This window comes from Leiobunum rupestre, chromosome 1 (genome assembly GCF_980474605.1).
Source record: "Leiobunum rupestre chromosome 1, qqLeiRupe1.1.hap1, whole genome shotgun sequence".
Taxonomy (NCBI): Eukaryota; Metazoa; Arthropoda; class Arachnida; order Opiliones; family Sclerosomatidae; genus Leiobunum; species Leiobunum rupestre.
Window position 1 is genome coordinate 41842737 of NC_143384.1, and position 17876 is coordinate 41860612.

General features: G+C 34.7%; 1 protein-coding gene and 1 non-coding gene across 6 annotated transcripts in view; one reads left to right on the forward strand and one right to left on the reverse strand.

The window, feature by feature from the left end:
- The window catches only part of Pkc53E (Protein C kinase 53E), a 253932-nt gene that overhangs the window by 101243 nt on the left and 134813 nt on the right, over positions 1 to 17876 (reverse strand). The window lies entirely within an intron of this gene.
- TRNAY-GUA (transfer RNA tyrosine (anticodon GUA)) lies at positions 17371 to 17458 on the forward strand. The gene is given in 2 exon segments: positions 17371 to 17407; positions 17423 to 17458. It is a non-coding gene; the product is annotated as a tRNA-Tyr (tRNA).

The following is a 17876-nucleotide window of genomic DNA, read 5'->3' on the forward strand; positions in this document are numbered from 1 at the left end:
AAGGCTTAGGAGGGAGACCCGTTTCCAGGAAGTCGGCGTCACTTTAGCGGACATTGACTTGGAAATCGAGGGAGACGAGTTAAGTTTGCGTGGCGTTCGGTCAAGGACGGTGCCAGACGTGGCTACCGCATTGTACCGTAATAAGGGGCGAGAGAAGGGACCAAGGGTCGAGTGTCGCGCGACCAAGGCTTGTCCCGACAAACGTCCAAGTTTTGGAAGGACAAAAATGCAATCTTACATTTGGATTAGTTGAAGTTGGAGGTTAAGCACACCGACGTTCTTGAACGTTTACTCAGCGCCATGATGACGTTACGACTAGCTAACTTGGCATTTATGAAGAGTGCCGTCGAACCTACGAGGGTTTTTTCTCGGTATGAATTTAGACGTAGCTTTTTTTCGTTCAATCTACACTCCTACAAGTCGGGGTTCACGTTCCCCAGGAGTAGCTTAACCTATCGATTAGCATCCATCAGATATTTTTTTAATTATTAGGCCTACAAATAAAACATCTTTTGCTTTTGTACAAAAAAGTCGGGTTTTTAATTAGTATTTAAAGGGAAATCATTTCAATTTAAAACCATTCTTTAACGATTTTGAGTTTTATCAATTATGCCACTTTAATATTAGCTCTATTTAATAAAAATAATAATAATAATAATAATAATAATAAAATAATAATAATAATCAACGAAGCTAACGGAGGAATCATAAAACCTCACTTGTAAATTTTGTGCATCTTGACGAATAAAAATGAACAATTTAAGGCAATTCTGAAATTTACGTACAAAACTCTAAACACTATTGCCTCCTATGACGAGCTTGTTATTTTTTATCGCCTCGTATCTCCGTGAAAAATAATTTCAATGAAACCAACTTTATTGTAAGAGAAATGTAAACATTAAATTTTAAATTTTAAATCAATTGTAAACCTGACGCCTGAAAGCTAGCGTTTTTATAAAATTTTAACATCATAATAAAAATGTTTCACTTTATAACTATACCATGGTTAAGAAATTTCTTCTAGCATTTTCCCGCCAAATTAGTTTGAAAAACGTGAAAATATTTTCAGGTATTTTTGAAAATTTGAATGTAAAGAGTACTCTAAAACTCTCTCTGGCAAGTGCTGTAAAAGATAATTCAATGTTTAGACAGAATCGAAAATAACAGCTTTTCCCCCTTTAATAACTAGAGGCGATGCGGCTAAGAAGTCGTGCGCGAGCCAGCTTATACAATACATTTTTTATTTTTTGTACCTTCAAAAATGCCTTTACTTGTCATGAGATGGCGCTGTCTTAAAAAAGCCGCTTCACATTAGAGACAAAAAAATTACTACGTGTCCCTCTTGAGGTAAGTGGTCTGTGATCTGACTAACTGATTATCTTCAGGGATCTGAAAAATACGAGCTGAATAAGAATATCTGACTTATTATCTTCAGGTTCCTCAGAATTAGGACCTAAATAGCCCGATCTGACTGATTATCTTCAGCTATCTCAGAATTACGACCTAAATAGCCTGATCTGACTGATTATCATCAGGTTCCTCAGAATTACGACCTAAATAGCCCGATCTAACTGATTATCGTCAGCTATCTCAGAATTACGACCTAAATAGCCTGATCTATCTTCAGGTAAGTAAAAATAACCTGATCAGTAGGAAACACCATCAACTTTTATTTTAGGCTCAACTACCAAATATTCCAAAATATACGTGGCGACCTTTGTGATCCCGTTGCTAAATTTGTTTTCGGGTCCTAAAATTACCGCTGTTGAGTACTCCAAGTTTGATGAACTCCCGTTGTGATCGCGTGGCAATTGCAGTTTCCTGGAAAGAGGGCCGACCAACGCCACACCAGCGCGAGGAATAAAACTCGATTCGTTGCGGCTGGGGAAAAGGAGCCTCGCGTTTCAAATTGTTCCAATTTGCGGAGTTTCTTTTGAGATAAATCACGAGCCCCAGAAATCGGAAGCCGCCAAGAACCCAGATAATTTAGCGGCCCCGTTCTAACAGTAAAAACCGCTGAGTCTAGCATTTTTGCTAATAATAAATCCCGCTTGAAGAAATTTTTTTTAAATTTAATTTATTCAGTTGGCACCTTTTATTAATTTCACATTTAATTTACATTTCTATTTCGATTTTAGTTTATATTTCTTTGAAATACCGCTCGACGAACAATAATTTTTAATTTAATATTTTATTTATTCCTTTAAAACTTTTAATTCCATATTTATTTTAATTTAATTTTCTATTTCGGTTTTTGTTTACATCTTGAATGAGTTTAAAGGGGAACTGTCACCACCCTAAAATTGGATAAAAACCATTTAAATGGATAGAGGACGTCCGAAAATGGTTATACAAAATTTGATGTTTATATTTCCAGTATTTGATTTATTATTAGCAACCAAATTTCGTATTTTATCCCCCCCCCCCCGACTCGAGAATCTCAGAACCGCTTGGTTGAACCTACCCGCAGCGCCATCTCGTGAACGAAATATTATTTTCCCCGGTTTTTTCGTTTTTCGGTCGGAACTGTCGTCCGCTACGACATTCTCCTTGGCTTTTCAATCGAGTTGTAGTTTATAGTGTTTTTAAAATGCCTTACACGCCACCCTTTCTCAAATTTTTGCCGCTTCATTCTTTTGGCGCTGCACGTAGATTCAACCGCGATTTCTGAAATTTTTAAAGCCGTTTGATGTAGGTTGCCGAAAAAGTTGCGTAACTTTTTAAATACTTTTCTAATAACTTTAAAATTTCAGGGACATAATCATTAATATATTTTCTATCATTCTGAAAAAAAACCTCGTTAATTTTGGTTTTGATGACAATTCCCCTTTAAGCCAAGAACTCGAGAAGTTTTAACAACAACGTCGGGAGTACCTCGACTTTCCAGAAAAACTTCCTTTAAAATCGGTTAAGCGGAATTTAAACTCAGGTATTTGGCTTTAAAATAGTATGGCGCCACTGTACAGGGTTATTTGAAAAATTGAAGGGGTTATATTCCCTTTAAGCGCGTTTTAAGTTCGCCGGCTAACGCAATCAAGTACGTTTGCAATCGAATTTTAACAAATTGCACACTATTCGCTGACCCAGGGTATACGAAGAATCAAAATGGTCGTTTGAGTTATACCAAAACAGGCGTTATGTTCTTCGTATACACGTAGTCTTGTACTGATTTCGCCAAATTCGTCTTAATTGGTGTTTTCATAAATTAACGTGGCCTTATTGTTTGAACTGGATTGCCATAGTTTTTTTTAAACTAGGCTAATACCCTTGGCACCACCTTAGTCCTAAGTCATCAAGCGATTCAGGGGGCCGGGTTACAATGCGTAGGAGGGTGGTGGCAAGCTCTGCATGCCACGCGAGCCAACAGCTCCCTACACTAACTATAACCGTTAACCTCGACCAGTTTTTGTGGAAGGGGAAACCGAAGAGCTCGGGGAAAACCCCTTAAACCAGTGGGGAGAGAACTTGCAAACAACTCAACGCGGAAGGAGTTGTTCCGAGTTTTCACCCAATGCCACAAGCTGGGATCGCACCCGGCTCCTCTTGCTGCGAGGCGAAAGTGCTAAGCACTCCGCCACCCCACCGTATAATCAAATTCTCTGACTTTTCCAGGTTTTCTCTGACCATCTCCGGAGATTTTCCCTGACTTATTTTGTGCTAAGATTTAGTATTTTTATCTTTTCCCTGATTTCTATACCCATATTCAAATTCCCTGACTTTTCCAGGAATTCCAGGTTTTCCAGGTACCGTGGTAACCCTGTTGAATGTAGCGCGCGATAAATCTCGGCTTTTCACGTGCACGTGCAAACCGCACGTGTCCAAAACTATTCTAATAAAGCTATGACATCGTGAAGTAAGTGCAACATAAAATAGAAGAACTATTTACAAACTTTAAACATATTACGACGTTTCACCTAAGCTCGAGATAAATATGTCGTCGTCTTGAAGTTGTTAAATATTCGACTCCGAAGTACAAACGTCTAAAAGTTTCACGTGACTCCCGACGTTGTTGTTCAAACGTCTAGAGTGCTTAACCTCTCTAATAAGTGTAATATTTCTTACGTCAATGTTCTCGCGAGGGTAATTTACAGCAAGAATTCAAGCACGGCCAACTTTGATGACTCGCGCATCTCTCGCGCCACAGCGGCCATCTCATTCGTTGACGTTTCTGTGTTAACCTATGAGCAAAAGATGTGTATGACGTCAGCGCCCCTAGCGGATTATTATTTTTAGTATAGTTTTTACATTGAAGACAATATAACCACCGAGCGTGGCGCTGACCTCCTACACATTATAGTACAGTTTATAGGGGGAAAATCCTTGCTCGCGAAATTTCGACGAATGTGTTGGCCGTAGTAGCGAGAACAGCGCGTGATCAAAGTTGGCCGTGATTCAAGATAGCTGCGCCTTTAAAAACAATTCGCGCGTAAAATTATCATTTAGAAGTAATAAACTAATAAGTGAAATTACGACAACTTATATTACATTCTGGTGGTAATTTATTAGAGTTGTAAGTCGGATAATTTTCCGGAAAATTATTCGAGGCCTTTTTTAGGGATATTTACCATATTTTTCCGAAAAAGTTTTAATTTTATGAGGGTTGGGGGGAAAAACCGTTTGTGTTAAAAAAAAACAAAAAACGGGTTTTTTTAATTTAAACCAGGTTATTTTGGTCTAAATCAGGTATTTTTAAACACTGCTTTATTTTAGTTTTAATCTATTTTTCGCTTTTGTTTAACCGTGCATACCTATTTCCAATCAACTAAAAATTACTATGACCAGAACAAAGTCTTAATTTTAGTTTCGTTTCTTACAAGTCTCACCAGAACGAATGGGAAAAGTGGTAAATAATGGTTGATAATGGCAAATAATTTATTTACATTAATTATTTACAGTATTTCAAACTTAAAGGTTTTATCTCCATAAATTTGGTTTAAGATTACTTGTAGAGTAATGAAAATAAAGTTTGAAGTCATATTACGTTTTTTACATGATTTTCTTGATTGCACGTATTATTTTCCAATTAAATCAATGCATACCATTATTTACCACAATTTACCATTACAATATCTGAAAAAAGTGGTATTTTTGGAACACAATTCCTTATTCGTAATATATGTGGATTTCCTTGTAAGCTTGACTTAACATAATGCAACCCGAACTACAAGCTTATTTTTATCCAAATGAAAATTAACGAATACATCATGCAAAGTGGAAAAATAAATTACTTTTTTGTGAAATTTATATTCGAATGTTTAAATATAGTAACTCACAATATGTCACGGACACTTGAGTACACACAATCCCCCCCGATGCGTTAAATATGTTTCGAATATTAAAGCAAGTGTTGGCTCGACGTGAAGTAGCTCTTTTTTCAACCGATGTCGCTAACGTCGTAATCAAAATAAGATAGCTACATTTTGACCCAAAATTCGGGTACTTCTAGTTACCCCTCGCGTTGATTGGTCAATAACATACATTACAGCAATTTTAAACAATATTGTTTACATGGGATATATAATTTAGGTTAAAGCCTACTAAATAGAGTATAAGTTGTTTAAATATAATACTCTACAATGGTTCTTTAACGACATTATCATTTGGCTATTTTGAATTTTAGCTTGCGCTGCCATTAATAGATGGCACCACGCTCTCCACTAATGTAATTTTTTTGTTAAGAATTTACCATCAACTTGTACACTCTGTTTGAAAAGTCTTCGACAGCTGAAATTTATGCCCTCTTTTTAATTCTGCTAGAAAACTATAATAGATAGCTCGATGAAACCAATTGCAACTTTTATTTATTTTTCAATATCTTTCGTTATTTATCGGTTTCATCCGCCAAAAATTAATAGTTTGGTGGGAACCGTCAAAACTCATTTTTGACACCTATTTAAATATTGGTTCTACGGCACTGACTCGCGCGTTTTTGAATTCACAAAGGTCGGTTCATATTTAGAAAGTGGAAAAATTATCCCTCTACAATCAACGGTTGAGAAGTTATCGCGTTTCCAAACTTTCGTCGAAACTAGGAAACACCTAAAATGCATCAAGCGATTATAAATAACGCAACTTCGACGAAAATATGGAAACGCGATAACTTCTCAACCGTTGGTTGTAGAGGGATAATTTTTCCACTTTCTAAATATGAACCGACCACTGTGAATTCAAAAACGCGCGAGTCAGTGCCGTAGAACCAATATTTATTAAGTTGTCAAAAATGAGTTTTGACGGTTCCCGCCAAACTATTAATTTTTGGCGGACGAAACCGATAAATAACGAAAGATATTAGAAAATAAATAAAAGTTGCAATTGGTTTCATCGAGCTATCTATTATAGTTTTCTAGCAGAATTAAAAAGAGGGCAAAAATTTCAGCTGTCGAAGACTTTTCAAACAGAGTGTACATTGACTTAATAAACGCACTATAATAACCAAAGATGAATTTTGTAGGAAATGAGGGTTTACCTTGTATATTAAAAACATTATCTCAATCACCCGGTCGTTGAACATAACTAACCCACTAAGCATTAACGCCCCAAGAGTAATTTTAACTCAAAGAAAAAACCCCTGCCCACGCTTTATTAATCACCCTGTCTATTAATTATTAACAAAATTTCAATCACCCTGTTCATTAATTATTAACAATATTTCAAAAACTCTGTTCAATAAACTAATAAGCGCACTATAGCCATTTATAGGAGTGTAAGTAGTCCACGACAAAGCTAACACTCGTACAAGTTTCCCTCGCAACTTTTCGAGGGGTAGCTTAACCATTCCATTAGCGGCATAACGAAATGGACCCTTATCTCTAAAGAGAAGATACGAGATACTTCTGGTCGGTGTGTAAGAACAAATCCACTTATGCTCTAGTGCGAATGGGATCTTAGCCTTAGATCTCATTTTATAGTGGAATAAATTGAGACTTCTCATCATAAGACCAAAGTAAATACTGAACCGAACAGCTGCTCAAGATCCCACGAGCACTTTATACGTAATTCAGCCCTCCACTTTTTCTTATTCAAATTTAGACATTGACAACTTAAATTGAAAAATCTATTCACCCGAAAATAACGAAAACTACAGCGGAAGAAAATTTGTTCAAACACCAATTCTGAGCGTGGTTATTCGCGGGAGAAATAAGATAAAACTACATTGAAATCATTTGTGTGGAAATGTCGATGTTTTAAACGGAAATACGCATTTTTGAGAATGTTTCAAAAAGAAATACGCATTTTTGAGGATGTTTTCAAAAGGTAATACGCATTTTTGAGAATGTTTCAAAAGGTAATATGCATTTTTGAGAATGTTTCAAAAGGTAATATGCATTTTTGAGAATGTTTCAAAAGGTAATATGCATTTTTGAGAATGTTTCAAAAGGAAATACGCATTTTTGAGAATGTTTCAAAAGGAAATACGCATTTTTGAGAATGTTTCAAAAAGAAATACGCATTTTTGAGGATGTTTTCAAAAGGTAATATGCATTTTTGAGAATGTTTCAAAAGGTAATATGCATTTTTGAGAATGTTTCAAAAGGAAATATGCATTTTTAAGAATGTTTCAAAAGGAAATACGCATTTTTGAGAATGTTTCAAAAGGAAATACGCATTTTTGAGAATGTTTCAAAAGGAAATACGCATTTTTGAGAATGTTTCAAAAGGAAATACGCATTTTTGAGAATGTTTCAAAAGGAAATACGCATTTTTGAGGATGTTTTAAAAGGAAATACGCATTTTTGAGGATGTTTTAAAAGGTAATATGCATTTTTAAGTACGTTTTAAAAGGTAATATGCATTTTTAAGTACGTTTTAAAAGGTAATACGCATTTTTAAGTACGTTTTAAAAGGTAATACGCATTTTTAAGTACGTTTTAAAAGGTATTATGCATTTTTAAGTACGTTTTAAAAAGTTATATGCATTTTAGAGAATGTTTTAAAAGGTAATATGCATTTTTGAGAATGTTTTAAAAGCTATTCATTTTTGAGAATGTTTAAATAGGTAAAATTCATTTTTGAAAATGTTTTAAAAGATAATTTGATATTTCAATAATGTTTTTAAAAGGCAATATGAATTTTAAGAACGTTTTTAAAAAGATATGAAAGTTGATGAAAGATTTCAAAAATAAATATGAATTTTAGGAAATTACTTTGAAGAATTTCTTCTATCCACTAACAGGAATTAAAAAACTTCTTTAAAATTTTAATCAATTTCATTAAAAAAAAGAATACGTGCACTTTTTGATTAAGAATTTATTTCAAAACAGCAATATGGATTCTTAAAAAATATTCTAAAACTGAAACGTTCGATTAAGAATTTATTTCGTATCGTTAATGCCGATTTATACCCATTTCATTCGAAACAAAAAACGCGCGAAGTATAATTTGACCCGCACGACTTTTTTAGCACAGCCATATATATATATATATATATATATATATATATATATATATATATATATATATATATATATATATATATATATATATATATATATATATATATATATATCAAAAGGACCTATAAACAAGGAGATATCGTATTCATAAATATTTGTATTTATATTTGCAATCCCCAATTTTGAATGTCCGGTAGGACATTGGCCCCTCCAGTAAAAGTCGATTTCGCGAACTTTCGAATCGAGAGCGCTGAGCGATAGATAAAGAATGGGAACTCTAGAAAGTAAATGACATTCTTGGAGTTTCTTGGCGGGTTTCTTTATATAAAATACGGAAGAGAAGAAGCGCCAGAAGTGGCTGCCCAAAGAGCCAAAACATTCCGAAAAAGTTCCTCTTTTTCCGGGAACAATTAGCCCGGAAAAACCCAGTTACTATTCTCACACAATAGGAGAGCCAGGCGCCGCTTTGACGTAATTATCGATTTTCCAGGACGAGGGAATTCGTACGCGACTACTAGGAACGGTTTGACTTTCACTTTTTATGTAATAGACAATTACAATTTAACGATATTGTTTATCATCATGAACTCATACTGATTACTAGGAATTATTTTTGGGCTCATTTAATAATGTTGGGACTTTGGGAGTTTTATTAAGTTTTTTGGTTTTTTTTATAATTAAGTATTTATTTATTTTTAAACTTCAATTCAAATAGCAGTCTCATATGAATTCCTGATCAAATGAAAGTACACGTAAAACGCCTTCCTAGTAGTCTCGTATGAATTCCTGATCAAATGAAAGTACACGTAAAACGCCTTCCTAGTAGTCTCGTATGAATTCCTGATCAAATGAAAGTACACGTAAAACGCCTTCCTAGTAGTCTCGTATGAATTCCTGATCAAATGAAAGTACACGTAAAACGCCTTCCTAGTAGTCTCGTATGAATTCCTGATCAAATGAAAGTACACGTAAAACGCCTTCCTAGTAGTCTCGTATGAATTCCTGATCAAATGAAAGTACACGTAAAACGCCTTCCTAGTAGTCTCGTATGAATTCCTGATCAAATGCAAGTACACGTAAAACGCCTTCCTAGTAGTCTCGTATGAATTCCTGATCAAATGCAAGTACACGTAAAACGCCTTCCTAATAGTCTCTTATGAATTCCTGATCAAATGAAAGTACACGTAAAACGCCTTCCTAGTAGTCTCATATGAATTCCTGTTCAAATGCAAATATACAGTATAAGCACTCCTAGTAAAGTCACGTATGAATTCCCCTTCCGCATTCGAAAGCGAGCCCTTTTAACGCAACCACAATGCGGCTACCAAAACAATACTTTCAAAAATAGCTGAAGGGAGGGTTCATCTGGGGGAAATATCAAAGCGATGGCGGATCCCAAGAGTCGACAGATTAAACTCCGACGAAAACATAAAGAGGCAAACTAACTTGGCAAAATACTCCGAGGCCAGATGATAAAGTCTCTCAGACTCAAAGCGGAGGCTTTGAGAAGTACTTACCGAAGTACCATGATAAGCTAGTCATTCCGTGAGAACAAGAAAAACTTCAAGCATTTTTATGTTTTGTTTCGGAGTGCGGTTATTTGGAAGGATGGACGAGGTTCGCTCTGGGAAAAATAGAGCCGCTTTTCAGCCTGGCCCAAAAGATACCTTTTCTCTTTCTGGGTTATTTTATCCCGCGGCTGGATTGCACGGGATTTCAAACATGGTTGGATTTCTGAGAGATGCAAAAAACGAACGTTCATTTTTAGTTCTATAAGTTAGAAATTTTTTTATATACGACACTAGCCATAGTAATGTTAATGAAAGTTCACTTTATTTAGCTTTCGAGCAGAATTCTCAGAAAGGAACTTAATTTAGCTTTCGAGCAGAATTCTCAGAAAGGAACTTAATTTAGCTTCCGAGCAAAATTCTCAGAAAGGAACTTAATTTAGCTTTCGAGCAAAATTCTCAGAAAGGAACTTAATTTAGCTTTCGAGCAAAATTCTCAGAAAGGAACTTAATTTAGCTTTCGAGCAGAATTCTCAGAAAGGAACTTAATTTAGCTTTCGAGCAGAATTCTCAGAAAGGAACTTAATTTAGCTTTCGAGCAGAATTCTCAGAAAGGAACTTAATTTAGCTTTCGAGCAGAATTCTCAGAAAGGAACTTAATTTAGCTTTCGAGCAGAATTCTCAGAAAGGAACTTAATTTAGCTTTCGAGCAGAATTCTCAGAAAGTTACTTAATTTAGCTTTCGAGCAGAATTCTCAGAAAGGAACTTAATTTAGCTTTCGAGCAGAATTCTCAGAAAGGAACTTAATTTAGCTTTCGAGCAGAATTCTCAGAAAGGAACTTAATTTAGCTTTCGAGCAAAATTCTCAGAAAGGAACTTAATTTAGCTTTCGAGCAGAATTCTCAGAAAGGAACTTAATTTAGCTTTCGAGCAGAATTCTCAGAAAGGAACTTAATTTAGCTTTCGAGCAGAATTCTCAGAAAGGAACTTAATTTAGCTTTCGAGCAGAATTCTCAGAAAGGAACTTAATTTAGCTTTCGAGCAGAATTCTCAGAAAGGAACTTAATTTAGCTTTCGAGCAGAATTCTCAGAAAGGAACTTAATTTAGCTTTCGAGCAGAATTCTCAGAAAGGAACTTAATTTAGCTTTCGAGCAGAATTCTCAGAAAGGAACTTAATTTAGCTTTCGAGCAAAAATCTCAGAAAGGAACTTAATTTAGCTTTCGAGCAAAAATCTCAGAAAGGAACTTAATTTAGCTTTCGAGCAGAATTCTCAGAAAGGAACTTAATTTAGCTTTCGAGCAGAATTCTCAGAAAGGAACTTAATTTAGCTTTCGAGCAGAATTCTCAGAAAGGAACTTTATTTAGCTTTCGAGCAGAATTCTCAGAAAGGAACTTTATTTAGCTTTCGAGCAGAATTCTCAGAAAGGAACTTTATTTAGCTTTCGAGCAGAAGTCTCAGAAAGGAACTTAATTTAGCTTTCGAGCAGAATTCTCAGAAAGGAACTTAATTTAGCTTTCGAGCAGAATTCATTCGATTGATATATCATCGACCCTACTAGACCTAATTGTTGAAGAGTTACGTGGAATACTGCGGCATCGGATACAATGTACGTGGGCCCAGCTAGTAAACACAAATCCCGTAGAACTGTGGTTAAAAAAGAAAAGAGCTACCGGAAAATGAATATTTCGTGGCTCTCAAAGGGCACGGACGCCCAAAAGGTTCATGTTTAATTCAGGCAAAGGCTCGTTATTGACATCGCCGAACAAAACCTTGCCCCTGACGTTTTATTAGGGGGGTAGTGGAAGCAAAATTCGGGTTATCAAAACCACCGAAACTTTTAAAAATAAGAGAGATTGGAACGTCAATGCACGCAGTTGGGACGTAGATAGGCTTACGAAATACCACTGATAAAGGCTGACACGCTCGATGTACTCCTGAATCTTAACCTGGCGATTAATAATGAGAAAAAAGCGAGTAATTTATCAGCGAAAAGTTGAAGAAGAGCGAACGACGGCGAGAATGTAAGCGTGGGTAATCTGAGTCAATTAAATTTACATTCAAAAAGCATTAAGGCCGCACAAAGCGAAATGGGATCCATTCTTTTTATGTCTTAGTTTCAATCTTCTCCAGACGCCTGTTCGCATTGGCACGACGCTGTTTTAAATTCATAGCCTTGCAGAGAAGCTACGGCTCGGTAACCGGAGAGGAAAATTACTCAATCGGTAATACCGTAAGTTTATAATATGCTTTCATAATTAAGTAACCCGGGAAAATGTTAACAGCGACGTCATCACAAGAAAATCGCCCCCTAGCGAGGCGCTGTCGAAGGCTACGTGAGACGCGAGAGTGAGCTAATGCAAAACGGTAACGAAGCCCGTTATAACGTATCGCTTATAAACAGCACTCAGTAAAACGTTCGCGAGTTAAGACTAGGAAGTGTCATACTTATGGTAAATTCTTATAGACTTATGGTTTAACCTGTGCAATACAAAATATAAATTTTAATTTATATTTTCATTAATTTTACTTAAAATCGGAAATATTAATATTAAGTAGTATATAACTATAAGTATGACTCTGAAAGATTTCCGTTAATTGTAAGGATTTCAAATAATACTTTGTTCTAAAAGTTAATCGCATATTCCGTTGAATTTTTTATTAGTTAGGGTGTGTCATGCTTATAGGAACTATTTAATTTATGGTAACAATTACAGTAATACCAGTGCTGTTACAAAAACAAGTCAATTAGCAGAAGTAAATATTTTAAAATTTTACTTCAATCGAAAATTAAATTATGAATATTATTAGATTTAAATGTATCGAGATTGAAAATGACAGAGGCCTTTTTTCCGAAAACATTTCCAAATTTTTCCGAAAACATTTCCAAATTTTTCCGAAAAAAAAATAAAAAAGTATAATATATTGTTTACAAATTTAAATAAAGCGGCATTTTCGCCTCTAGACTAGCTTTAAACCGATTATCAATTCGGAAAATTTTCCGCATTTTATTTTTCCGGAATTAAATTAAATACTCTATATGAAACGTGGAAGTGACGTTCTATGACGTCATAGTGCCAAGCCCCTATCGTATTTCGCTAAATGTTGGCTCGTTCGAACAGGCCTGTTTCCCTGTATCCTCGAACAAATCATTCTGCTCAAGTTTGCCTACTTTAATTACGTTCTAAATTCTAAAATAGAAAAAAGCGGAAGACGTAGATTTAGCCGAATTGGCAAATGAGCCGACTTCCCGGGGCGACTTTCTAAATTGATGATGTTCGAAGAGAATAATTTTGCCCCTCCACGAAACATTTTTCACGGGGGTATAATTATATTCAAAACAATTGCCTACACTCGCCCTATAGTCCCGAGAGATTTAGATGTCAAAAACAGTCGGCTGCAATCTAAATTAATAATAATAATATTAATAATCAGCTAAGCTAATACCCAGGAAACCACACGGGCAAAAGTCAATAGGCCAAACTATAAAGTAAATTTGGTCTTAACCAACTTGTTAAAACAGGAAAATAAAATAACGTGACTACCATTTCACAGCCAACTTCGATTTGGTAACCCATGTTCATAGTTGGCCGTGCGACGACAAAAAAAAATTATTTCCAGATCCTAAAGACAGCTAATTAACTTTTCTATTTCAAAATGTTTTATATAATAATAATAATATTATTATTATTATTATTATTATTATTATTATTATTATTATTATTATTATTATTATTAATAATAATAATAATAATAATAATAATAATAATAATATAATTTAGATGAATCGATCAAAATTTTAACCGCCATTAGCAAAATAAAATGAATAATAGTTCGTAGTTCTTAGGATAGATGGCGCTGCAGTTCTCCACAAAGTCACCTGACTACTTTTAAAAACCTTGCCTAACTACCATATTTTCAACCCTCCTGGACTTTATAGTTTCGCCTATTACCGGTGGCCGGGTTAAATTGCCGTGTATAACACGGGACACTTGTTTTAAGGGTGGAGAATACAGTAAAAGCCTCTTTTTCGTTCAAGCTGAACGTTTCTGTTTTAACAATTACATAATTGAATTATATTTTACTTATTAGGCTGAACCTTCCTCTAGTGTTTAAAATAATTTGGTAACTCATGTTCATAGTTGGCCGTGCGACGACAAAGAAAAAAATATTATTTCCAGATACTAAAGACAGCTAATTAACTTTTCAATTACAAAATGTTTTATATAATAATAATATTTAGATAATTTAGATGAATCGATCAAAATTTAAACCGCCATTAGCAAAATAAAATGAATAATAGTTCGTCGTTCTTAGGATAGATGGCGCTGCAGTTCTCTACAAAGTCACCTGACTACCATATTTTCAACCCTCCTGGACTTTATAGTTTCGCCTATTACCGGTGGCCGGGTTAAATTGCCGTGTATAACACCGGACACTTGTTTTAAGGGGGAAGAATACAGTAAAAGCCTCTTTTTCGTTCAAGCTGAACGTTTCTGTTTTAACAATTACGTAATTGAATTATATTTTCTCATTAGGCTGAAATAATTTTGATAATTCTAATATCAATAGCTAACGAGATATAAGGTCCTAACTAAAGGGTAGTTTGGGCGCTTGCCCAACTTGTTTAGCTCCGGGGGTCCGAATTAAAACGTAATAACTTAATTACTTTTAAATTTAAAACTGTCAAAATTATTTTAGTCACTTAACAAGAGGCTGTTCTACACTGAAATATTAATTTTATAAGTTAAAATACAAAATTAAGAGTTCAGCTTGAAATAGCGCGAAAGTAGACAACGGCCATTGTAGTCTTCCTTCTTAACGCGGTCCCATTCGGAGCCTTGTAGGTCGCATTTTCATTTCAGGGATGAAATCCCCCCCCCCTTTGGTTATTAAAAATGGCGCGGCATTGACATGGTTAGATAAAAGGGAAATAATACCTATGAAACGACACCTTAATTAGATCTCTGGCAATTGCCGTTAAAGATAATTCAACGTTTAGCGCTAGAGCTCTGTATTCACTTACACCACCAACGACAGCATCGACAAAAACATCCGCTTTCCCTTCTATAACCAGAGGGGATGAGGCTAAAAACTAAAAAATGATATTTCCACCGTCAGAACAGAAAATATCGCTCAGAATTGCTGAAAAGCGAGGTTTAAAATAAACGATACCGATAATGGCGGTAACAAGAAACCGATATTTATCGATATCGGAAATGAAATAACACACCAACATTTTTCCAAACCGATACTTTACCTGAATTGTTTGTACCGATAGAACCCGATATATAAAATATCCCTTAATATCTATACTTCAAACCGAAAACGACTGGTACTTAAGGCGAATTATATTAGAGGGGACTCATTTTAGTAAAGTCGGCCATCGATAGCTTCGAAGTGCGGTTGGATAAATATAAATGGTGAATGCAGAGGTTTTTGGTAGTTAAATTAAATTTAACGGCAACTCTTCCGAAATTGAAAAAGGCAACTATTCCGAAATTGAAAAAAAAAGGCAACTATTCCGAAATTGAAAAAGGCAACTATTCCGAAATTGAAAAAGGCAACTATTCCGAAATTGAAAAAAGGCAACTATTCCGAAATTGAAAAAGGCAACTATTCCGAAATTGAAAAAAGGCAACTATTCCGAAATTGAAAAAAGGCGACTATTCCGAAATTGAAAAAAGGCGACTATTCCGAAATTGAAAAAAGGCGACTATTCCGAAATTGAAAAAAGGCGACTATTCCGAAATTGAAAAAAGGCGACTATTCCGAAATTGAAAAAAGGCGACTATTCCGAAATTGAAAAAAGGCAACTATTCCGAAATTGAAAAAAGGCAACTATTCCGAAATTGAAAAAAGGCAACTATTCCGAAATTGAAAAAAGGCGACTATTCCGAAATTGAAAAAAGGCGACTATTCCGAAATTGAAAAAAGGCGACTATTCCGAAATTGAAAAAAGGCAACTATTCCGAAATTGAAAAAAGGCGACTATTCCGAAATTGAAAAAAGGCGACTATTCCGAAATTGAAAAAAGGCAACTATTCCGAAATTGAAAAAAGGCGACTATTCCGAAATTGAAAAAAGGCAACTATTCCGAAATTGAAAAAAGGCAACTATTCCGAAATTGAAAAAAGGCGACTATTCCGAAATTGAAAAAGGCAACTATTCCGAAATTGAAAAAGGCAACTATTCCGAAATTGAAAAAAGGCAACTATTCCGAAATTGAAAAAAGGCAACTATTCCGAAATTGAAAAAAGGCAACTATTCCGAAATTGAAAAAAGGCAACTATTCCGAAATTGAAAAAAGGCAACTATTCCGAAATTGAAAAAAGGCAACTATTCCGAAATTGAAAAAAGGCAACTATTCCGAAATTGAAAAAAGGCAACTATTCCGAAATTCAAAAAAGGCAACTATTCCGAAATTGAAAAACGGCAACTATTCCGAAATTGAAAAAAAGGCAACTATTCCGAAATTGAAAAAAAGGCAACTATTCCGAAATTGAAAAAAGGCAACTATTCCGAAATTGAAAAAAGGCGACTATTCCGAAATTGAAAAAAGGCGACTATTCCGAAATTGAAAAAAGGCAACTATTCCGAAATTGAAAAAAGGCGACTATTCCGAAATTGAAAAAAGGCAACTATTCCGAAATTGAAAAAAGGCAACTATTCCGAAATTGAAAAAAGGCAACTATTCCGAAATTCAAAAAAGGCAACTATTCCGAAATTGAAAAACGGCAACTATTCCGAAATTGAAAAAAAGGCAACTATTCCGAAATTGAAAAAAAGGCAACTATTCCGAAATTGAAAAAAGGCGACTATTCCGAAATTCAAAAAAGGCAACTATTCCGAAATTGAAAAAAAGGCAACTATTCCGAAATTGAAAAAAAGGCAACTATTCCGAAATTGAAAAAAAGGCAACTATTCCGAAATTGAAAAAAGGCAACTATTCCGAAATTGAAAAAAGGCGACTATTCCGAAATTGAAAAAAGGCGACTATTCCGAAATTGAAAAAAGGCAACTATTCCGAAATTGAAAAAAGGCAACTATTCCGAAATTGAAAAAAGGCAACTATTCCGAAATTGAAAAAAGGCAACTATTCCGAAATTGAAAAAAGGCAACTATTCCGAAATTCAAAAAAGGCAACTATTCCGAAATTGAAAAACGGCAACTATTCCGAAATTGAAAAAAAGGCAACTATTCCGAAATTGAAAAAAAGGCAACTATTCCGAAATTGAAAAAAGGCGACTATTCCGAAACTTGATTGTTTATCTAAAATTTAATTGTGGTACTTTCAAATTTAAATTGTTTGCGCAACACAAAGGGTCCAAAAAGTGATTACACTTTATACTTCCTGTACAATAAAACTCGTATTATAGCACGTTATCCCGAGCAAGTTCGAGAATATTTGGTGACCTAGATAACGAATTCCCCAGAAAAAGAAATCTTAAGAGGCATAGTATATCAGCCGTCGATAGCTCAGTTGGTAGAGCGGTGGACTGTAGAGTTGACTCGTGGGCATCCATAGGCCGCTGGTTCAAATCCGGCTCGACGGACAAAACTTTTTTTATTTCATATTAAATTTAAATTAAATTAAATTCTATTTCGGTTTCTAATTGTTCAAACTTTTGATTCATCTGCATTTTTATCAAATTTAATTTACGTTACTATTTCTTTAATATTTTTCATTAACTTAATGAAAAATAACTTACTATTTCTTTACTATTTTTCATTAACTTAACTCTTATTATTTCTTTAACATTCACTCTAAATTATTTTCACATTTTCTTACCTAAACTCTATGAAACTAAAACCAAAAGTCTTCTTGGCCAAAATATTTGTACATAACAGAAACTAAAACTTCGTTTCTGGCGAGACTTTTGTATTATTGAATCGACTAGTCAAAGAGAACGTATCTAAACTTGTGTTTTTGTTTAAAGTCTTTAACAAAGATATTAAAGAGAGTGAAATATT